The 24,850-nt window shown below is 44.0% G+C and overlaps 1 protein-coding gene and 1 long non-coding RNA gene across 5 annotated transcripts in view; both read right to left on the bottom strand.

Annotated features, from left to right (window-relative positions):
* The window catches only part of CERT1 (ceramide transporter 1), a 168,794-nt gene that overhangs the window by 129,318 nt on the left and 14,626 nt on the right, over positions 1-24,850 (bottom strand). The window lies entirely within an intron of this gene.
* LOC140911361 (uncharacterized) lies at positions 911-8,541 on the bottom strand. The gene is made up of 2 exons (XR_012158916.2): positions 2,983-8,541; positions 911-1,526 (listed from the first exon to the last, which is right to left on the bottom strand). It is a non-coding gene; the product is annotated as an uncharacterized LOC140911361 (long non-coding RNA).

Genomic DNA, 24,850 nt, shown 5'->3' with positions numbered 1-24,850 from the left:
TAGATGGCCTCCAGAGGTCCCTTCCAACTCTGTTATTTTATGATCAAGGGTAGTGACCCTGGGAAATGTGCAGGTCATAGTGGATGGCTTTGCTGCAATGGGATTCCCTAACTGTGGTGGGGCCATAGACGGAACCCATATCCCTATCTTGGCACCGGAGCACTAAGCCGGCGAGTACATAAACTGCAAGGGGTACTCTTCAATAGTGCTGCAAGCACTGGTGGATCACAAGGGATGTTTCACCAACATCAACGTGGGATGGCCGGGAAAGGTACATGACGCGGGCATCTTCAAGAACTCTGGTCCGTTTCAAAAGCTGCAGGAAGGGACTTTATTCCCAGACCAGAAAATAACTGCTGGGGATGTTGAAATGCCTATAGTTATCCTTGGGGACCCAGCCTACCCCTTAATGCCATGGCTCATAAAGCCGTACACAGGCAGCCTGGACAGTAGTCAGGAGCTGTTCAACTACAGGCTGAGCAAGTGCAGAATGGTGGTAGAATGTGCATCTGGACATTTAAAAGCACACTGGCGCAGTTTACTGACTCGGTTAGACCTCAGCGAAACCAATATTCCCACTGTTATTACTGCTTGCTGTGCACTCCACAATATCTGTGAGAGTAAGGGGGAGACATTTATGGCGGGGTGGGAGGTTGAGGCAAATCGCCTGGTTGCTGGTTTCACACAGCCAGACACCAGGGCTGTTAGAAGAGCACAGGAGGGCGCGGTGCGCATCAGAGAAGCTTTGAAAACCAGTTTCATGACTGGCCAGGCTACGGTGTGAAAGTTCTGTTCGTCTCTCCTTGATGAAACCCCCCCGCCCCTTGGTTCACTCTACTTCCCTGTAAGTTAGCCACCCTCCCCTCCTCCCTTCAATCACCACTTGCAGAGGCAATAAAGTCATTGTTGCTTCACATTCATGCATTCTTTATTCATTCATCTCACAAATAGGGGGATGACTACCAAGGTAGCCCAGGAGGGGTGGTGGAGGAGGGAAGGACAAGGCCACACAGCACTTTAAAAGTTTAAAACTTTAAAACTTATTGAATGCCAGCCTTCTGTTGCTTGGCCAGTCCTCTGGGGTGGAGTGGCCGGAGGCCCCCCCACCGCGTTCTTGGGCGTCTGGGTGAGGAGGCTATGGAACTTGGAGGAGGACGGTTGGTTACACAGGGGCTGTAGCGGCCGTCTGTGCTCCTGCTGCTTTCCTGCTGCTCAACCATACGCTGGAGCATATTGGTTTGATCCTCCAGCATTGAATATTGGTTTGATCCTCCAGCATTTGATCCTCCAGCATTTGATCCTGCCTCCTCTCATCACGCTGCCGCCACCTTTCAGATTCAGCCAGTCATTTTGTGCTTTCCTGCACTCTGACATTGTCTGCCTCCACACATTCGTCTGTGCTCTGTCAGTGTGGGAGGACATCATGAGCTCAGAGAACATTTCATCGCAAGTGCGTTTTTTTCACCTTCTAATCTTCACTAGCCTCTGGGAAGGAGAAGATCCTGTGATCCTTGAAACACATGCAGCTGGTGGAGAAAAAAAAAGAGGCAGTGGTATAAAAAAAACACATTGTCTAGAACAATGGCTACACTCTTTCATGGTAAACCTTGCTGTTAACATTACATACACAGCACATGTGCTTTCGTTCCAAGGTCGCATTTTTCCTCCCCCCACCACGTGGCTAGCCCCTCACCTCTCCCCATGGCTAGCAGCGGGGAACATTTCTGTTCAGCCACAGGCAAACAGCCCAGCAGGAACGGGCACCTCTGAATGTCCCTTTAAGAAAACGGAAAAAGAAAAGGAGTACTTGTGGCACCTTAGAGACTCACCTTAGAGACTCTCCTGCTGGTAATAGCTTATCCAAAGTGACCACTCTCCTTACAATGTGTATGATAATCAAGGTGGTCCATTTCCAGCACAAATCCAGGTAAAAGAATAAATGGATACAAATCAGATGTCAAGAATTATAACATTCATAAACCAGTCGGAGAACGCTTCAATCTCTCTGGTCACGCGATTACAGACATGAAAGTCGCTATTTTACAACAAAAAAACTTCAAATCCAGACTCCAGCGAGAAACTGCTGAATTGGAATTCATTTGCAAATTGGATACAATTAACTTAGGCTTGAATAGAGACTGGGAGTGGCTTAGTCATTATCCAAGGTAGCCTATTTCCCCTTGATTTTTCCTACCCCCAGCCCCCAAGACATTCTTGTTATACCCTGGATTTGTGCTGGAAATGGCCCACCTTGATTATCATACACAATGTAAGGAGAGTGGTCACTTTGGATAAGCTATTACCAGCAGGAGAGTGAGTTTGTGTGTGTGTGTGTGGAAAAAAAAAGGGGGGGGGGTGAGAAAACCTGGATTTGTGCTGGAAATGGCCCAACTTGATCATCATACACATTGTAAGGAGAGTGATCACTTTAGATAAGCTATTACCAGCAGGAGAGTGGGGTGGGAGGAGGTATTTTTTCATGCTTTTTGTGTGTATATAATAAGATCTTCTACACTTTCCACAGTATGCATCCGATGAAGTGAGCTGTAGCTCACGAAAGCTTATGCTCAAATAAATTGGTTAGTCTCTAAGGTGCCACAAGTACTCCTTTTCTTTTTGCGAATACAGACTAACACGGCTGTTACTCTGAAACCCTTAAGAAAAGTACCCTATTTCAACCAGGTGACCATGAATGATATCACTTTCCTGAGGATAACACAGAGAGATAAAGAACGGATGTTGTTTGAATGCCAGCAAACATACACTGCAATGCTTTGTTCTACAATGATTCCTGAGTACATGTTACTGGCCTGGCGTGGTGAAGTGTCCTACGATGGTGGACAGAATAAGGCTGCCCTCCCCAGAAACCTTCTGCAAAGGCTTTGGGAGTACATCCAGGAGAGCCGCAAATGCCAGGGCAAATTAATCATTAAACATGCTTGCTTTTAAACCATGTATATTATTTTAAAAAGGTACACTCACCAGAGATCCCTTCTCCATCTGGCGGGTCCAGGAGGCAGCCTTGGGTGGGTTCGGGGGCGATTGCCTCCAGGTCCAGGGTGAGAAACAGTTCCTGGCTGTCGGGAAAACCAGTTTCTCCCCTTGCTTGCTGTGAGCTATCACCTTCCTCGTCCCCAAAACCTGCTTCCGTGTTGCCTGCATCTCCACTGAAGGAGTCAAACAACACGGCTGGGGTAGTGGTGGCTGAACCCCCTAAAATGGCATGCAGCTCATCATAGAAGCGGCATGTTTGGGGCTCTGACCTGGAGAGGCTGTTTGCCTCTTTGGTTTTCTGGTAGGCTTGCCTCAGCTCCGTAAGTTTCACGCGGCATTGCTTTGGGTCCCTGTTATGGCCTCTGTCCTTCATGCCCTGGGAGATTTTGACAAATGTTTTGGCATTTCAAAAACTGGAATAGAGTTCTGATGGCACGGATTCCTCTCCCCATATAGCGATCAGATCCCGTACCTCCCGTTCGGTCCATGCTGGAGCTCTTTTGCAATTCTGGGACTCCATCATGGTCACCTCTGCTGATGAGCTCTGGCCAGCGTGGCAAGCTACAGGTGACCATGCAAACAGGAAATTGAAATTCAAAATTTCTCGGGCCTTTTCCTGTCTACCTGGCCAGTGCATCTGAGTTGAGAGTGCTGTCTAGAGAGGTCACAATAGAGCACTCTGTGATAGCTCTCGGAGGCCAATACTGTCTAATTGCGTCCACAGTACCCCTAATTCGACCTGGCAAGGCCGATTTAAGCGCTAATCCACTTGTCGGGGTGGAGTAAGGAAATCGATTTTAAGAGCCCTTTAAGTCAAAAAAAAGGCTTCATTGTGTGGACGGGTGTAGGTTTACATTGATTTAACACTGCTAAATTCAACCTAAACTCCTAGTGTAGACCAGGGCTAAGTTGTTTGGCTTACCCAAACCAGAAAGAGGAAGGGGAGCTCTTCTCTAGTTTTAACAGAGGTGCAACTGTACTTCCTCCCCTCACTTCTTTTATCTCTGGCCTCGTCGTCTTTTTACCTACCTTAGGTTCTATGACATAGAACTCATGGTTCCAAGGATAACAACATATTAGAGGTGTGTGTATAACTGTTTCAGCTAGTATTTCCTTCACAATATGAGGACTAGCCTAAGACATGGTACATATGAGAAGACAATATGCTGTTCAGAATTCTCTCTAGTCTATCAGTTTAAGGAGGAAAACAAAGTTTAAAGATGATAATTTTGAAGTTAAGCAAATGAAAAATATCATTAGGTTATTTAATATAACTAAGCAACAATATTACCATGAAATGGCAAATGCTTTTTTGGCCATGAGCCTGAGTACTGTAATATCCCTTCAGAAGTGCAGCACACACTACAACCAATCAGCTGACTGGTACTAGTAACAAAATTATTTAATACCCAACCATTATAACTTTCTATATAGAGATAATAAAGAGGAAATAAACCATGGAACAGATTTCATACTGCTTTACTTTCCAATCAATATGGAGAAAAAAATATTAAAGTTGCAGTCTCTCTTCATAATCCATAGGAAAATTACTTGGCTAAAGCAGCCACAACCTATTTTGAAGAACTTTTTGCAGATCAGCCTTCCCACCCTTGCCTCCCCGCCACCCAAAAAAAACCCCAAAAATCAAAAAACATTTTTCTCCACAAGATCTCTAAGTGGTCAAATGGGCAAAAAGAAAATGGCGGTTCTAGATTGGGAAGGTTCTGCAATGTTCCTGTTCCTTTTTGGCATCCCTAAGGGGGCAAAGTTAAGGTTGCCTGGATGTACTGTGTGGAACGTGTCATCTTAACTACTTACTATTTTTCTAATGTTTATCTTCTTCTAATGCTAGCTTTTTTGAAGGGATATGTAAAAAGGACCTTAATGTGACATTGTCTCATGTTACAACAGAGCTTTAAGAAATACACATTCTGGAGAGCTTAGAGAGCCTGCAACCTTTCACATTAATGAAGCTTTTGAATGTAATTTTCCCTTTTTTAAAAAAAAGCAAACTGGGAATAAGTGAAGGGGAATCTGCGTGACATCTGCTGGGGGAGCAGCTTCCGAGGTGCTCATCACAGATCGTCAGCTACCAGCTCCTCTACTCCTCCTCCCTGCCCTTGGTAGCTTTGAAAGGCCAGTAAAGGAGGGGATCATTTAATCAAGGAGTGGTGAGTGAATAGGAGTCACTATCCACCATCCAGACCTAGAGCAGAAGAAGGGGAACTCTGGCTCCCGTTTCAACTTATTTCCACAGTAGCCTCAGAAAATGCAAAGCTACACATGCAGGCCTCCAGAGAGCATTAAGCAAATAGGAGAGCAGGGTGGAGAAAGAGAAGACTGTTCACATAGAATGTTTTGGCTATGGATCTTATACAGATTGCAAAACAGCTTTTAAAAGTGTAATGTGGCAGGTTGCATATGCAAGGGCTCTTTCAAGACCCACCCTTTCACAAGAGAGGGCCCAATCACTGTTGACAATCTAAAAATACATTGTATGAAGCACAACGTTAGAATTATTATTATTTGTCCAGGATATTACCACAGCACTAATTTAACCATAAATTCCTTTACTAAATCCAAAGGCTGAATGGTATTTGCTCTAAACATGCCTAAAAAGCTTAAAAAATAAGCAATTTATTGCACCCAAAGAGTAACAAAACATTTAAGCATTTGATCAAGATACTTATAAAATGGACTAAACCCAAAAGTGCTTAGACCCATACTGCTCAGCTCCAACTTGGTCAAATAGGTATTAGCAATGGACTCTTTAAGAGTTTACTTTTTATACCCCTTTACAAACAAGTGATGTCACTGCTAATTATAGAACTTTAGCTAAGGCCAGATGAAGCAGATTCATATATAGCCAATTATTTATTGCACCTGATACGCAGCTAACCATGTTTTATTTCTATTACTTCAGTCCATACCTTAAATAAGAGGATATGGTATTTTAAAGGGTCACTACAAGTTTAACACAATAACTCTCAATCTCTCATTCTTTTTGGTCATATGCTTTGGGCTGATTGCTCATGTTAATATACCAACTCAGTTTAAAACCATAGTTCACCCAAACCTAACGTGGGCCTGTTATAAAGATAAAGGGAAGGGTAACCACCTTTTTGTATACAGTGCTATAAAATTCCTCCTGGCCAGAGGAAAACTCCTTTTACCTGTAAATGGTTAAGAAGCTAAGGTAACCTCACTAGCACCTGATCCAAAATGACCAATGAGGGGACAAGATATTTTCAAATGGGGGTGGGGGTGGAGGAGAAGAGAGATGACACACAAAAGGTTTTGTTTGTCTGCATGATACCTTTGCCAGGAACAGATTAAGGATGTAAGCCTTTCAACTTCTGTGAAGTTAGTAAGTAATTTAGCTAAAATGCGTTAGATTTTCTTTTGTTTTTTGGCTTGTAAATTCGCTGTGCTGGAGGGAATGTGTATTCCTGTTTTTGTGTCTTTTTGTAACTTAAGGTTTTACCTAGAGGGATTTTGTTAGGTTTTAAATTTGATTACCCTGTATTTACCATCCTGATTTTACAGAAGTGATTCTTTTACCTTTTCTTTAAATAAAATGCTTTTAAGAACCTGATTAATTTCTCATTGTTCTTAAGATCCAAGGGTTTGGATCTGTGTTCACCTGTACCAATTGGTGAGATTATTATTATCAAGTCTTCCCCAGGAAAGGGGGTGTAGGGCTTGGGGGAATATTTGGGGGGTGGGGAGAAATGTCTCCAAGTGGTCTCTTTCCCTGTTCTTTGTTTAAATTGGTTGGTAGTGACAGCGTATCAGGTTTTAACCTAAGCTGGTTCCCAAGGCAAAAAATAAAATAAAATAAAAAAAATCTGCCTTGGGGAAGTTTTAACGTAAGCTCGTAAAAATAAGCTTAGGGGGTCTTTCATGCAGGTCCCCACATCTGTACCCTAGAGTTCAGAGTGGAGAAGGAACCTTGACATGGTGGCAGAGTGGTGGGACCAGAGATCATTTTGAACCAGAAGCACAGAAGGATTTTAAAAGGTTTTTCTAAAAGGTGATTGCAGCTGCAGATTCTGTCTATCTGCCTGGGAACAGAGCAGCTCCATAACAAAAGGATTTCTCTGTAGGCTGAAAACAGCTATCAGGTTACCGTACAGCAAATTTTACAAGCCAGGGTTTTTTTTCTTTCTATCTCTCGGGTATAGCTAGGTTAAAAACAGAGAGGCTGAGATGACAAAAAGCAATGCCCAACAGAAACTGGAGATAGCCCGACTGGAAGCAGAAGAGAAAAAAACGAACATAGGAGACTGGTCAAATTAAAACGATTCGATAAAGGGAAAGAGGCAGAGAAAGCCCACGATGCTGCCCGCAGGAGAGCTATGGAGGCAAAGGAAAAAGAAATGGGGAGGAGGGGAAAAAAGAGGAAGCATGCACTGGAGATAGAGAAGGCAAAGGCTCAGCAGAATATACTGAATAACCCTAACAATCCTTGCCCAACAATCCACAAATGGGAGCGACTATGTCCACAGTATGATAAATCCACTGATATTGCTGAATATTTTCTCACCTTTGAGAGACTGTGCACACTCCATCAAATTCCTGAAGCTCACAAGATGACCACATTGGTCGCAAAATTGACTGGAAGAGCTCTGAACATATTCAATAAGATGCCTATTAAGAAGGCTTCTTACTAAAATAAATTCAAAAATTTGGTTTTAAAACAATTTCAAGTTACACCTGAAACTTACAAAGTAAAATTTAAAGCCCTTAAGAGAGGGCCTGGACTAAGTAATGTGGCTTATGTAAGCCAGATAACAAATCTGTTTGATAAATGGCTCAATGGACAGGCTGTAACTAACTTTGGAGAAATGTGGAATTTGATGATACAGGAGCAATTCCTAAATATGTCCAAGGATAATATAAAACAAACAGTGTTTATGGAATAAGAAAATGGACTCAGCAGAAAGTCTTGCTTCTTATGCTAATCAATACGAGCAGTCCCAGACCGCCAAAAAGGCGGGACAAACCAAAAGACAACGGGTGGAGGGAGGAGAGAGGAGCAACCCGGGTCACAGTTTAAGCGAATACCAAAAGGTACACCCTCCGACCACACCCTACTACCCGGTGCAGCCCAAGGCTCCAACTACACCCCAAGGAACACTCCAGACACCTTATTGTCCCGCCACACCATTCTCCAGCAACCCACCTCGCCCCAGTGACCAATCAGCTGGGCGATGTTTTAAATGTAACGAGCCAACTACCAAGAACCCCCAACAAATTACAGTTCATTGCAACGAAATCACACCAAAGATGCCTCCCAGATACCCTCAGAGTGGAAGGAAACTGAGTGTGTGCGGGAAGAAGGTTACACCGTGGAGGGACACCGAAGCACAAGTGTCAGCTAGCCACACTTCCTTAGTGAACCCCAATTTAATCAACCCAGAGGTCCAAGTGACATTCAACCCTTCAAGTCGAACTCTTTTGACTTGCCTACAGCCAAGTTGCCGGTCCACTACAAGGGCTGGTCAGGAACGTGGACTTTTGCAGTCTATAATGATTATCCCATCCCCATACTGTTGGGGGAAAACTTGGCCAATCACGTAAAGCTAGCCAAGAGGGTGGGAATGGTCACCCGCAGCCAGGCTAAGCAAGCTGTCACACCTAGCTCTGCTCCAAAAACTTCTACCAGAACCTGGTCAAAGGTAATGAAACTGGACCCCATGCCAACACCTGCAACAGCAGTAGTGGATCTAGTCGCAAAGACCCAAACAAAGCCAGTCCCAAAACCAAAACCAGCACCAGCGAAACAACCAGCACCAAAATCATTGCCAGCACTGAATCCAATGCTTGCAACCCCAACACCAAAGGGCCCTACCGAACCTGCACTGGCAGCAGCAAATAACCCTACACAAGCGGCTCAGCCAAAGCCTAAACCCCAACATAGTGCACCAGCGAAGAGCAGTTCACAGTCAACAAAAACAACCCCATCACCTGCATCGCTTCCAGAGGGACTTAGCCCAGGTCCACAATCCAATAAAAAACTAATGTCTCCAGCATCAAGGAAACAGTTCCAGACCATACAAAAAGCAAATAAAAGCCTCCAAAAAGCTTGGACGGCAGCACGAAGCAACCCACCGCCTCTCAGCTCTTCTAATCAATCCAGGTTTGTTGTAAAAAGAGGACTTTTATACAAGAAAACTCTTTCTGGTGGACACCAGAAAGACTGGCACCCTCAAAAACAGTTGGTAGTTCCAAATAAGTACCGGGTAAAGCTCTTAAGCTTAGCCCACAATCATCCTAGTAACCATGCTGGGGTAAACAAAACCAAAAACCATTTAAAAAAGTTGTTCCACTGGAAGAAAATGGGCAAGAATGTTTCTACCGATGTCTGGTCTTGGAAGGTGTGCCAAAAAGTAAAAAAACCCAAAACCAGGTCAAAGCCATTCTCCAGCCACTCCCCATAATGGAGGTTCCATTTCAGCAAGTAGCTGTAAATATTCTGGGTCCTTTTCCAAAAAAGACACCCAAAAAAAAGCAGTACAAACTGATTTTCATAAATTTTGCCACCCAATGGCCGAAAGCAATAGCTCTAAGCAACACCAGGGCTAAAAGTGTGTGCCAGGCACTAACAAACATTTTTTCCAGGGTAGGTTGGCCTCCAACATCCTTACAAATGCAGGAACTAATTTCCTGGCAGAAACTATAAAAAGCCTTTGGGAAGCTCGTGGGGTAAATCACTTGGTTGCCACCCCTTACCACCATCAAACAAATGACCTGGAGAAAAAAGTTTAATTAAACTTTAGGGGCCATAATACGTAAATTCGTAAATAAGCACTTCAATAATTGGAACCTAGTGTTGCAACAGTTGCTCTTTGCCTACAGAGCTGTACCCCATCCCAGTTTAGGGTTTTCACCATTTAAACTTGTATATGGCCACAAGGTTAAGGGTCCAGTACAACTGGTAAAGCAGCAATGGGAGAGGTTTAAACCTTCACCAAAAACGAACATTCTAAACTTTGTAACCAACCTACAAAACATCCTCCTAACCTCTTTAGCCCTTGCTAAAGAAAACCTAAAAAATGCTCAAAAAAAGTAAAAAGCCAGGTATAATAAACATGCCAAAAAGCGTTCCTTCAAAGTAGGGGACCAGGTCATGGTCTTAAAGGTGCTCCAGGCCCATAAAATGAAAACGTCATAAAAAGGGCCAATCGCAGTCCAAAAGCGCCTGGAAGCTGTTAATTATCTCATAGCATTCCCCACCTCAAACCAAAAGCTTAAGGTGTACCATATTAATTCTCTAAAGCGCTTTTATTCCAAAAAATTGAAGGTCAGTTTACAGCCCAGAAAAAAAAACAACAACGTTAAGTGGCGTAAAGGTGTCTACTACAAAAAAAAGTAATGGTGGTGTGGAAGAGGTGAACCTCTCCATAACCCTTGGGCGTATGCAGCAACAGCAGATCAAAAAGCTGTGCACTAGCTATGCGCCAACATTCTCAGCCACCCCAAAACTGACTAAAGGTGCATACCACTTCATTAATACAGGTAATGCTCACCCAATTAGAGCCCAACCTTACCGGGTGTCTCCTCAAGCTAAAACTTCTATAAAACGAAAAATCCAAAATATGCCATAAATGGGTGTAATCCGCCCCTCTGGCAGTGCATGGGCATCTCCAGTGGTTCTAGTTCCCAAACCAGATGGGGAGACATGTTTTTGCGTGGACTACCGTAAGCTAAATGCTGTAACTTGTCCAGACAACTATCCAATGCCACGCACAAATAAACTAATAAAGAAACTGGGACAGGCCCAGTTCATCTCTGCTTTAAACTTAACCAAAGGGTACTGGCAGGTGCCGCTAAATAAATCTGCCAAGAAAAGGTCAGCCTTTATCACACGTCGGGCTGTATAAATTTAATGTACTCCCTTTTGGGCTGCGAAATGCACCCGCCACTTTCCAAAAACTTGTAAATGGTTTCCTGGCGAAACTGAAAAAAATATGCAGTCACCTACCTTAAGGATATGGCCATATTTTCAGATTCCTGGGCAAAACACCTAACACATCTACAAAAAGTCTTCAAGTGCATAAAAAAGGCAAAACTAATGGTTAAGTCTAAAAAGTGTCAAATAGGCCTAAACAAAGTAACTTATCTTAAACACCAGGTGGGTCAAAAAACGATCAACCCCCTACATGCCAAAGTAAATGCTATCCAAAAGTGGCTTGTCCCAAAGTCAAAAAAAGAGGTCCAATCCTTCTTAGGCTTGGCCGAATATTACAGGCGATTTGTACCGCAATACAGCCAAATCACCGCCCCACTAACAAACCTAACCAAAAAAAGCCAGCCAAATGCAGTTCAGTGAACTAAAAAGTGTCAAAAGGCCTTTAACCAGCTTAAAGCAACACTCATGTCTAACCCTGTGCAAAGAGCCCCAGACTTTAACAAACCATTCCTAGTAACCACAAACGCATCCAATCTGATTACCCTGTAAAGTATTTACATCCTAATTTTACAAAGGTAATTCTTTTAATTTTTCTTTAAATAAATTAATTTGTCATTGTTCTTAAAAGCCAAGGGTTTGGATCTGTCGTTCACCTGTACCAATTGTAAGAATATCATCATCAAGCCTTTCCCAGGAAAGGGGTGTAAGGCTTGGGGGAATATTTGGGGGGGGGGGGGGGGGAAGACGTCTCCAAGTGGTCTCTTTCCCTGTTCTTTGTTTAAATCGCTTGGTGGTGGCAGCGTATCAGGTTTTTAACCTAAGCTGGTTCCCAAGGCAAAAATAAATAAATAAATCAATCTGTGCCTTGGGAAAGTTTTAACCTAAGCTAGTACATATAAGCTTAGGAGTTCTTTCATGCAGGTCCCCACATCTGTATCCTAAAGTTCAAAGTGGGGAAGAAACCTTAACAGGACCTACATTCCTACACAAAACACTGGATCCCCAGACCTGCAGCATCCCTCAACATCCTTTTTAGATACCAGCCACCCCTTACCTGCCTCCAAGAGCCACCTACAGAGGGCATCTCTGAAATAAAAACTAAGTGTGAGAACATTTGATCCCCCTGTGACAGACTGACAATATCCTGAACAAAAAACTTATGGAATTAAGATAAACATTATTGAATTAAGTTTAATACCTTTGGGGTTAATTGTATTAAAAATGCAGTTGTATCTGTGTGTTACTGTGGAATTGTATGTCACTCTTCTAGGAAACTAACACAATCTCTAGAAATTATTAGGAACTTCAAAGGGCTTTTTGGATAACGTGTATGAAATGGATTTCCTACAAAGTAGTTGGGAGGAGGGAAATGCAAATTCTCTCCTGTTGTAATAACTGGGCCTCCATATTTACCTGAATTGAGATCTTAATTGTAAAAAGTATGTAAAAGTTCATAAATGTCACAATAACGTATAATAAATATTAATAGGAAAGGTTACAAAACAGAGACAAGAAACTGAGTTAGTCCAAACAAAAAGGTTCACGGACTTAATTCAAAGACTATTAAAATCATGCTGAGTAAACTAAAAAAAGTGTAAATTAAAAATCAGTGAACCAAAACTGGTGTGTCAAAAAACTAGGCCTAACTGGTGAACAAAATAACATGGGAATGGGCTATTTCATCCACTACTTCCTTTTGGGGTTCTTAAAGAAAGGGTATGTCTACACCTTAATGTAAGCCCAGGACTTGAGTCAGCTGACCTGGGTTAGTGAAACCAGGGCTTGAGCATCTACATAGACTGTTAACCCTACATTAAGATCTTTCTAACTAGAGCTCAAAACTGGGGCTCTGGCATCCACGCTGCAGCGCAGACACATGCTACTGGCACCCTCCCAAAAATGTGACAGCTCTAACACTTGGACCATGGTGAACTGTGGAAAAACTTGACTGTCCGCCCAGCATCTTACAAGAATTTTGAATAGCCCACCAACATATCCTGCCCAGCCGTTGTTTTGGTCCTTGTGTTCCCAGCTACCAGAGCCAGCAACACTGAGGAGACACCTTTTCAAAGACTTCTCTTTGTTTTGCTTTCACTCCCGTGTCACGAAACAGTCAGAGCTGCCATGAAATGCTGGTAGACATTTTGGCAGTGTTTTCTGACCTATCAAAGGCACCTGACAGAGCTTATGACAGAGCAGGAGGTGTTAGTGGAGTACCACCACCAACCAGGTATGACAGACTCATATTGGCTGATGCTGCTCATTTACTCAGTACAGGCACTGATGCCCGCTATGTAGACTGGCGGGATCACAGTCACGCATACCTGTGATGACCAGCAGTGGGTCCAGAACTTTTGCATGAAGAAAGCTACATTTCTGGAGCTTTGTGAGCAGCTTGCCCTGACACAAGACAGATTGCTATAGCCATCTGGAAAGCTGGCTAACCTAGACTGCTACAGGTCCATTGCAAACCAGTTTGGTGTTGGAAAGTTGACTATGGTAAAGTGGTGACAGAGCTTTCTGAGGCAATTAGGCTTGTAGTTTACCCCCAAGGTGGTGGGCATAGAAAATACTCCTGAAGTAACTGCTGGCTTTGAGAGAATGAGGCTTCCAAACTGTGCTGGTGCCACTGATGAGACTCGTGCCCACAGTTTGCCCTCCTCAAGGGGAACGAGTACATAAACCACAAAAGGTACTAAATATCCAGGTCCTCATGTACCACAGAGGGGAATTCATGAATGTTAACATGGACTGCACTGGGAAAGTTCAGGAAAAAATTCTGGCATTGTGATCAGGAGTCTACATTCATGGACAAGCTGGGATACTATTCTCACCAAATGAGATTGGTCATAAATGGAGTTATTGTCCCCACTGGTATTCTGGGGGACCCTGCATACTCACTTTACCTTGGCTTATGAAACCATACCCTAATTTAAAAGGGCCCGGCAAAAGACAGTTTAATTACACTCTCAGAAGATGACGACTGGCTGCTGAATGTGCTTTTGGCTCGCTGAAATCCCATTGGAGATGTCTAGAGACCCATTTGGATGCCAGCATAATCAATGCTGTCCACATTACTGTGGCTTGATGTGCTCTTCACAATTTTTGTGAAGCCAGAGGTGAGTCATTTCCCCCTGAATAGACCTATGACCACAAGGGGCCACTGAATCAGTATGCTCAGCTAGAAAGTGCACCTATCACAAATGGAGCTGGATGCACCCGGGCACATCAGGGATACTTTGTGCTCCCACCTTACTGACTTACATGGCCCAATGGAAGAGGGGGAGATAGTACCATTATTAATGTGTTTGGGAGAGGGGCTCATTGATTGTGGCAGGTTTTAGTACTATGCCATATACTTATGAATGACATGGCCACTTCTGAAGGGGGTGGAGGTAGTCACAGTATGGACTGATGTAAGGAAAAGATTGAAGTATATATTGCTAGACAACTGTATTGCAGGATAGTCTTTGCAGACAAATTCATAACTGTCCCTGATCATGCATTTACCTTTATTATTTTAAATATTCATTGTATGATGTGAAGCAGTGATAGCAATAAACTTTCTTGATGAAATAAAAAAAACTTTATATAAACAATGTATTACAAAAGTACAAAATTCATCAATTCCCAGACAGGCCAGCTGTCATCACATCAAAACACCAGTAACAGAATTTTACAGAAAAAATGAAGTGTATGAACCAGTGCAAATAGTGAAATCATGTACAGGACATAAACTTCCTACCATGGCATGTCCTCTGGCCACCTGTTCTCCTTTCTCTTCTCTCCCCATTTGCCATGGAGTTGGCAGTGTGAGAAGGGGTTGAAGGCATCCACAGGGGAGGGACTGAACATGGAGGGCTTCATGGGGCAAGGCTGCCCTGCCCAGCCACTCATGGATGTGCCACCCAGCCCTGGAGTCTTCTAAGCTGCTTTTGGACTGCAGCACCGGGTAGCAGGCAAGGGACTCAAGCTGTGGTGTGGGTGATGCAGCAGGAGCCTTGCAGACTACTCTTGCAGTCATTAGCAATATGAGCCACTGAAAGTTTTCTGCTGAGCTCTCTCCTGTTCACTTATCCTGTTCAAATGCGTGCTTCCACACTGAAACCCTGGCCTCAATCTGTGCAGCCAGCCTGAGCCTTTCCTCTTGGCACGCCTTTCCTCTAGCCGCAAGTCCCTCTGTTTTTGGTACAGGACCTGCTTGTTGGTCTTGTCCAAAACCTTAACCCTAAATTCATCAGGGAAAGGCTTCCTCTTCGAATGGTTCGTGAAGGTACACTGGCCCAGATTTCTGATGCAATGTGTACAAAAGGTGGAGGTACTGAAGCCAGTGGAGGTCAAAGGGCCTGGAACAGAACAAGACATGGAGGGTTACTGTCTCAAATAGCTCAGTGCAGGAGTACAGAAAAATTCCTTTTGAAGTTTCAAGGACAAAGTCACAGGAGCTGACTTTCCAAAGTGCCGGGAGGTGCTTGACCCCTTCCCCCAAGGCCTCACTCCTGCCCACCTCTTCCGAGCAGGCCACTTCCTCGCTCCTCCCCCTTCCCTCCCAGCCTCCTGCACACCATGGAACAGCTTATTGTGGCATGCGGGAAGGGAAGGGGAGGTGCTGATTAATGGGGCTCGCCAGTGGGCAGGACGCGCTGGGGGAGGAGGGAGGGGAGGTGCTGATATGGGGGCTGCTGGTGGGTGCTCAGCACCCATCATTTTTTCCCCATGAGTGCTCCAGCCCCGGAGCACCCACGAAGTCGGTGCCTATGGACAAAGTGATACTTCTCCAAACTGTAGTTCTACATATTGTGAGAGGGATGCTTCAGACCACAGAATTTCACTGGACACAGCTTGATTAACTGCAGCAAAAGAAGTGCACACACAGTGGTGAGTTAAAAATGCAAAGCTGTTTGTTTGGTTTTAGAACTCTGCAGAATTACCTGAGTTGGGGTTAGGGGAGAAGAGTGCCATCAGTGACTGTGCTACAAAATCTTTTACTATCATTTCAGGCCTTCCATATTTTCAAGGACACAGCAGTTCTTGTGGTGCCCAATTGGCAAAGGGAGATGTTATTCCAAGCTGTGGGTAGGAAACTGCAGTTTATGCAACCGAGGTATTCAAATATAGTGATTGAACAGCACATCTGAATGGAGTGGGCTGGTCAGCTACCGAGATGGCCCGGAAAAATATGCTCTTCCCCAGAATATGACTGACTGGAGTTCCTGCTTCAGGAAAAGCTTGCAGCTATCAGCACCTGGGAAAAGGTCAGAATTCATGAGGGAATCAGCAGGATGCTACATTAGCTTCCATATGACTTACTCTGTTATGGCTGCATGCAAACATGCAGAACTCCACAGCCTTCCTGCTCTCCTTTACCTCTGGCACATTTCTGGGTAAAATTTCAAATCCAGTAGTATTTGGGACTAGATTTGTAAATCAAAAACACATTTGCACATCCCTCAACCACACATAGTTCTCTGTTTCCAGACAGCTCAGTAGACCGGTGAGTGCTAACAAAGTAGCATACTTACAGGCATAGGAGGGAGGGAGGGGGATGCCAAGGCGCTGGCATACAATCTGCCATTAGTGGGTACACACTGCTAGCTGACAATCTGCACAACTTTTGCATCAGTTCGTAGAGCAGAAATGCCTCCAATTAGTGTATTAATAAACATTAAAACACAGCCAGAAACTTACCAGGCTTGGGCAGCTTCTGTCCATCTGTGTCTGCTGCAGACTCTGAGGTGGGTTGTTTCTCAAGGAGGCATCAAACAGTTGCTCCAAGTATGGACCCAGAACGTGCTGCTGCTCCTGCTCTAGAACCAGTTTCAGCAACAGAGTCACTTCATTGTCCTCACGGCCTGCTGCTGGCTCCCATCATCCCCCATACTGGATTCTGGGACCAGCAGGGCACCTTTCCAGCTAACAGGTTACCATTGGGCTCTGTGCTGGGCACGATGCCCAGCACCCAGGTCATACTCATAAAACCGGCATGATGTTGGCCATCTGCCTGAGGTGCCGTACTAATCCCTGGTTTTCCAGTACTCACTCTTGAGACAGTTAATCTGCTCTCTGCATTGGTCACCAGCCCGGTAAATTGCAAAGCTGCCAGCTTCTTTGCTATTTGCTGGTATGCGCGATCATTGCTGGTACTCTTACTAAAGTGCACTTTTTGCTGGCTTTGCGTCAAGGATTTACCAAAATCTGGCTGTGTTCCCATGACCATGAAGCAGCACTCTTTGCTAAAGGTTTCTTCTGTTCAGTCTCCTTTACAAATACAGAATGGGATGTTTGCAGCTCAGTGGTCAGAAGATAATGGCAGGGTTAATGCTGACTCACCAAGTTGCTGCTGCACATCAAGGGGGGGCTGCTTCCGTTTCCACTGGAGTTGGAGATTGTTGGGAGAGAAAGGACAAAGGAAGTTGGTCCATGGGATTGTGTGACACTTTTGGCAGAGTCCCAGAACCTGAGTAAGGAGTGCGGGAGGGAGATAGGGCTGAATCTACACTGCAAAGCAATAGGGCTTGAACCCTGGGTCACAGCTTGACTCTGGCTCAGACCCTCCATATCCACAGGGTCCTCGGAGCCTAAATCTGAGCCAGAATTGGAGAGATGTGTGTGTAGATGGAAGGGGGAGTCTGGGTTCCAGCACGAGTCTGAACCCAGGCATACATTACAGTGTAGGCATACTCTAGGACACAGTTTCTCAAATGCCGCTACCATGACTGCATGCAACCACCAGGTTTCCCTACGGCCACAGCAGTTTCCTGTGCAGTGGGGGGGGGGGAGCATCAGCCCCTCCCCTTCCTCTCTCTCTCCTGCATGAGCCGCCTCTCTGAAGACACAGGTGGAACACACAATGCTTAAGGAGCAAGGTGAGGTGGCAAGGAGGGGGTGAGGTGGCAAGCAGCGAGCTGAGCAGCGGGGAGCCTGGTGAAGGAGTAAGGAGACTAGTAGCAAGCCAGCAGCAGGTTAAGGAAGCAGGGGTCGGGGTGGGGTCTGGCTGTGAGGAGGGGAGTGAGGAGGTTAGCGGTGAGCCACCAGTAAGTGGAAGTTCTCCAGGTGGGCAGGGGAGCGAGGAGATGAGCAGCGGGTGGGGGACTGAGGAGGGACGCAGGAGATGAGTAGTGGGCCTGTGCACGAGGAGGTGAGCGGCAGGTGGAGCCGCTCTTTGGGGAGGCTAGCCGCCAACTCCACACCTTCTTTCCGCCTCCCTCCTGGTAGCCGCAGGCCCGAAACCCCCTAAGCCTGCAGCCACAAGATCCCCGCCTGGAGAAGCCTTGAGCACCTCCCCCCGCAGGAGCCTTGGGCTGGCCAAGGCTCCAAGACCCCCACATACACACACACCTGCCCAGAGGAGCTCTGGGTTGAATGAAGCCTGGAGCACCCTGCCCCTCGTCCAGAGGGGCTCCAGGCTGGCTGAAGCCCCGAGCCACCCCCACCTGCCCAGAGGAGCCCCGGGCCAGCCACAGCTGTGCCTCTCCTTCCCTCCCCAGACCCAAGCCACCAAGAGGTTTTCATTATTATTTGGACTTCTATTATGTCAAAGCATTTTTAAATTTACTTCAGAATTATTATACAGACAACCATTATAACCATAAAAAGCAAAAGAAACAATAAAAAAAGACAAGAACATGCAAAGAACCTTATCTGTGTTTCAATTCTGTTAGGTCCAGTAAAGAATAGAGATAACTGTGCATGATTTTTTATTATTGAGTCCGCAAAAAACCCCAAAAACCTTACATAAATAATGATTTAGATGTATATATGTGCATATTACTTTATTAACTTTAGGAAAACACAATTTTTCAGGAAAAAAAAAGGGTCAGTGCGGCCACCAGCAAGCGTTGAGGCCACCAAAAAATTTGTCGCGAGAATCCCTGCCTTATGAGATTTGTGGAGCGTGTAAATGGCTCTCTCAAAGACAAGGGACAAGCTGACACCTCTAGTCAGGTGTCAAAGTTGCTTGGCAATCACCTGTCCAATGGCCTTCTTTGGCAACAAAGCGGGGCAGGAACAGATAAACCTGCATTTTAGCGAACTTGGAACCTCTTTCACCACGAGTCTCCACGTATCCTTCCTCACAGCAGGAAGGAACTTTATCTAGGGGTAACCCTCAAGAAAATGCAATTCATAGGGTGACTGGACTATAAAAGTAAAGAGCAAAAACATCCTATCGTCTTACTCTCTTTCACTTAAGACAACAAAGAAACCAGCCCTTTCACTTTGCGGGGAGAATCTAACCTGAGAATTTGGTCAACCATATTGCTGGGAACCTCTGGTAAGAATTTTACCTTGAACCAAGTTTAGCTTGTTAAGTTTTAGCTCCCAGGAAGCGTTTTATCTTTATTTTTCCTGTAACCATTTCTGACTTTAATATCTTTTACTTGTAATCACTTAAAACCTCTCTTTGTACTTAAATAATTCTTTTTAATCTAAAATAATCCAGTGTTGTGTTTAAACTGAACTGCCTGGTAACTTCAGTTAAAATAGCTAACAGTTGAATACTGACCCTTTACAGGAGCAATGGACCTTTAATACCTGAATTGTCCAGAAAAAGGCTGGACAGTGCAGAACACACGATTTTTGGAAAAACCTCAGGAATGGGAATGTGTTGGGGTCACCCTGAAAGTAGTAAACAAGGCGAGTGCAAGCCAGAATAAGACTGGAGTGTTGCCGACAGCCTGCTGGGATCACAGTTGCTGGACCAGGGCTACAACTATACACAGATACTCAGGATGTGACCGGCATGCTGTCAGGCTGTTTGGAAGAAGCCCTGGTTGGGAGTTACAACAGCAAAGCATTGTGAGGCATCCATGGTTGCGGGGCAGGTGGTGACAACACCTCACTGGTCTAGATTGTACCCTGGAACATGACAGTGCTGTGCCTGTGTTTTTCCATCAGTGAGGTTTCAAGTCATTATCAGAGAAAGAAGCTGAATTTTCCATCTTTGCTATTCTTCTCTCCCCTTTTGCATGGATTTGTCTTGTTTTATCTTCTTAGAAAATTGAATCAAGCTTTAACGCCAACAACAGTTCCAGTCCATCTCAACTAACTACTTCTCTTCCCCAAAAAAGGACAGTTATTACCAACTTTAATACCATATAAAAAAAAACGGTCAAACACGGATTTTCCCCCTTTAAAAACCCCAATAAAATGTGAAGTGTTAAAATAAAAGCCTTACTTAACATTCCAAATAATTGAATTTTTTTTCCTCCCCCGTATCTTTAACAAAAAGTTTTGAAAAGTTAATAGTGTATTTGCCATAGTACTAAGCAGGCTAAAGTCTCTCTATGCCAAAGCTCAAACCTTAGTTAACACACTGTGTAGTGCTGGACAGTAAATGAGTTATATTAACACCTTAACTCTTTAAAACCATATATTCCATCTTAAATACATACACCACCTCTTTGAACCCAGTCTTTTGAAGCTGAGACTGGAGGGAAAGACCCACTGTCTACTAATAACCAGTTCCCAACCAAATACCCCCAAACTGCATAAAGGAAAGAGTAAACTTTTCAGGAAGGTGCTAGTTCTGAACTGAGGCTGTTATGAACTTGTGACCATAGAAGAGAGACTCCTTTGTGGGGTTTGCAAGGACTGCTTCTGACAGAGCCTACATTAGAGTTGGGGTGATCACTGGCAAGCTCATTGGCATGCACATACATTCTTATTGTTTTTAATGTGTTTTCCTCTGTAGTGCTTTTATCTTATGAATGAAATAGGCTTGCACAAGAAGTGTGTGTGGTAACTTAATTGTTGACAATTGTTCTGAAGAGAAGGCATTATTAGTATCTGAAGAGAAGGCATGTGAAGCCTGCTTAGGTAGCCTGTCTTTTGCTGGGAACACCACAGTGAAGGCAGTGAACTGTTCAGCTTGGAAATACCCTGGTCCAGAGGGAGCAAGACATGTCTCCACCCAAGGTAAGTGACTACCAGGGGAGCTGGAAGCCTGAGAGTGGATGCCCTCATTGAGCCAGTAACAGGAAATAATGGTGCAGCTGCCTGGATCTGTGATGGTTTCCAGAGCTTTAGAAGGCTCCTCAGCACTAAGTCATCCATGAGCTCCTGAATTCTAAACAAGCCGAAATAGCCTATGTAAGGAACCAGACACAGATTAAGTCACTTGACTAAAGTCTGGAATTGCTAAACCCAGGAGTTGAAGCCAAGCCTCATGAGTCACAGTTCAGTGCATTGCCATATCACCATCCTTTCTGCTAAATTTCACAAGGAATGAAGTAATTCTTTACTCAGATTTCAGAAGGGTTGCCATATCCAAAAATGCTGGTGTAAGTGTCTTTCCCTTCATCACATAGGAGGTTTGTGGTAAGATCTTGTGAAGTGCACAAATACACTGACAGCATTCCATGGAAGAAGATACCTAAAATAAAGAACTTTTGGGTTTCCAGGCCAACGCGCCTTCCCCAAAGCTACAGAGTTCCTTCTGGAGGAGGGTTCCTCTCTCCTTAAGTGGCAAGTCACCAGGGACAAGTTCACAGGAGTTTGAAGCCAGTCTGCACAGCATAGTAATGAGTCAATCTTGAGCCCTAAGCAGAGCCAAAACCAAACTCCAATAATCTTAATCTTTAGATACTAAATTTCTTCTTTGTGCTGGACACTAGACCTAACGAGATAGATTTCATATGGATACTGTCTTCCCCATTTTTGTTTCTCTCTCTGTGCAAACACCAAAATAATTGAAACTCCAAAAAAAAATGGTCTTTTTGGTGGATTCGGGAGCACCTGAACCTCTTGATCAAAAGAATATACATCTTCATACAAATGCTACCCTGGGCCCCTACCAAGATTCCTTCCCCACATTGAACTTTAGGGTACAGATGTGGGGACCTGCATGAGAACCCCCCTAAGCTTATTTTTACCAGCTTAAGTTAAAACTTCCCCAAGGTACAAACTATTTTACCTTTTGCCCTTGGACTTTATTGCTGCCACCACCAAGCGTCTAACAAATATGTAACATGGAAAGAGCCCACTTGGAAACATCCCCCCCCCCCCAAATCCTCCCAAACCCTACACCCCCTCTCCTTGGAAAGGCTTGATAATAATCCTCACCAATTTGCATAGGTGACCACAGACCCAAACCCTTGGATCTTAAGAACAAGGAAAAAGCAATCAGTTTCTTAAAAGAAGAATTTTAATAGAAGTAAAGAATCACCTCTGTAAAATCAGGATGGTAAATACCTTACAGGGTAATCAGATTCAAAACAAAGAATCCCTCTAGGCAAAACCTTAAGTTACAAAAATATACATTCCATTTAGCACAACTTATTTTATCAGCCATTTAAACAAAACAGAATCTAATGCATACCTAACTAGATTGCTTATTAGCCCTTTGCAGGTCAGAACTCCTGTATTCCTGCTCTGGTGCGGGCAAAAACAACACAGACAGAGAACCCTTTGTTTCTCCCCCCCTCCAGCTTTGAAAGTATCTTGTCTCCTCATTGGTCATTTTGGTTAGGTGCCAGCACGGTTATCTTTAGCTTCTTAACCCTTTACAGATGAAAGGGTTTTTTCCTCTGGCCAAGAAGGATTTAAAAGTGGTTAGCCTTCCCTTTATATTTATGACAGCCCCTCAACCAAGTGCTGAACTGGCATGTCAATTTAACAATGCATGTGAATTTTAGAAAGGTTTGAAGACTAGAATTTGTATAGAATTCCTGCTGCATTTTTAATTCCCTAATTACAATAGGTGTTCCATAAACGACAAACTGCTTGTAGTGCTTATTTTGCAGTACTTAAACTAAGGTACTGAGTGGGAGGATTAGAAGCCTGCAGGGAAATTAATACATGGGGATAAAGTGTTGCCAGGACCACTGTACTGTCCCTGTCCCACTCCAAACTCAAGTGACCACAGCTATGAGAATAGCTGGTGGTGTACCTAGGAATGAGGCAAGAAGTCTGTGTGCACAGAGTTTTCCAGTACAGTATATAATGGATATTGATAAAAAAGCAATGCATTATACAGCTAGGAAGGGATGTGTTTTTTTAGTAAGGTCTGGACTCCACAGGATGGGTTAGCTACAAAGAACATCCTTAAGCTGGTAACCACATCATCACAAGCATCTGAAGAATTAACCTGGGGTGGAGTATTCTTCCACACAAGATACATTGGTGGCACAAACGCACAAGATGACAGAGAAATTAACATCCATGCTGGTCCAAACACTGACAGCACCTGTTCTTTTGGTGGTAATTCAACAAGACTCACTGTGGGTTTAAACTAATTTTTCCTGAGCACATAACCCAACCCACATACTCAGTTTCTATTTTTCCCAGGGTACACTTAGTTAGATTGGCCATGAGTTCTGCTCAATGAGACTCAGAGGCCAAATGTGCAATTCACAATCAAATGAAGACAACCATATAATCTAAATATGTTGCTCTGTATTGCAGGTAACCACAGAACATTTTTCAACCAATGCTTGGAACATCACAGGGGCCCCATGGAAGGGTCAGGAAGTAACCAAAAATGGGGTTAAATACATTTTTTTCTCCTAGATACAGAGAGGGCTCAAGCAATCTCTTCATCAACTGCAGGGTCTGGAGGTATTTGAATTTTCTTAGGTTATCCAGCAGCTAATCCACTGGGGAATAGTTAAGCATCAAATTTGTACTCCTTGTTCACTTTAGAAAAGATGATACAAAAATCTGATAGACCAGTCTGGTCTGAGGAGAAATGTAATCAAGATGCACCCATTCAACTAATAGGCTTCCTCCACCTTCTGCCAGAGCATTTGCCTGTTTTGATGTTATGTTTAGGGCAGCTGATCATGCTTGAGGGAGAAAAAAATTCTAGGGATTATCTGGGATGGGGAAGCGAAGCAAGAGGAGTTTACTTGATGAATTGTGAAATGCATCTCTAGCTGCAATTTCTAGATCTATTTCTATTAAGCACAAAAGTTATTATTATTACTATTATTTGTATTGCCATACCACCAAGGAGCCCTAGCCCTGGACAAGATCCCCACTGCACTAGGTGCTGAACAAACAAAATGACAGTCCCTGCCTTGAATTTACAATCTAAGTATAAAACAAGAGAAAAAGATGGATACAAGCAAATCAATGGAGGAGTACAAGGAAACAACAAGAATATTGATAAATACACCAATAGCCTAACAGTTGTCAAAGTTTTTTGTAGGCATTTTATCAAAGCAGAGTTAAGGAGGATGAGGTAGCTTTGCAGATGTTTATGGGAGTTTCTCACAATTGAGAGGGACAGTACTGGAGAAAGCAAAGATGCTTGCCTGGAAATTTAACAAGTGGTGATGAAGACTCGTATCACTGGCCAATTGGAGGTAGGAGATGACATCTCAATAATGAATGCAATATGACAGGGGTGGGGATAGGCTGTGAAAGGTCATTAAAGTGAGGATGAGTAGCTTGTTTGATGAAATAGAGCGAGCCAGTCAGTGGAGGGATGAAAAAAAATATATAACATGGTCGAAGCGACAGACTAGGAAAATTATCCTTGCTGTGGCATTCTGAATGGATGGGCAAGATTCATCCAGACCAGAAAAAATAATGTTTCAGTAATGGAGATGTGGGATGAGACTACCCAGAATAAGAGTTTTAGCTTGGTGGATGGATAGGAAAGGCTAGGTTGTATCTTAGATGTTACACACACAAACTGTCCACAAGATTCAGACAGTCTAGATTTGAGGATTTACAGAGATGTCCAAGATGAAAATGACAGCCAGGTTACAGGGTTAAGTGACCACAGGATGGTGTTGTCCACTGTGATTGAGAAAGGATGTATTATCAAGACCACTGAAATACTGGGTCCAGCCCAGGCATTCACGCTTTAAAAGAGTACATTCCTCTTGGCTGCATGCAACTGCAGGCCCCACTGCTGCTTCTCAAACATCTTCTCCCACCACCAATATAAGTTCTAGGTGAGTACTGTAAACCCCTCTGCCATTAAGTCTTCCTCCC

Source organism: Lepidochelys kempii, chromosome 5 (assembly GCF_965140285.1).
Source record: "Lepidochelys kempii isolate rLepKem1 chromosome 5, rLepKem1.hap1, whole genome shotgun sequence".
In the NCBI taxonomy this organism is placed as follows: domain Eukaryota; kingdom Metazoa; phylum Chordata; order Testudines; family Cheloniidae; genus Lepidochelys; species Lepidochelys kempii.
This window is presented reverse-complemented; position numbering and strand designations above follow the sequence as displayed.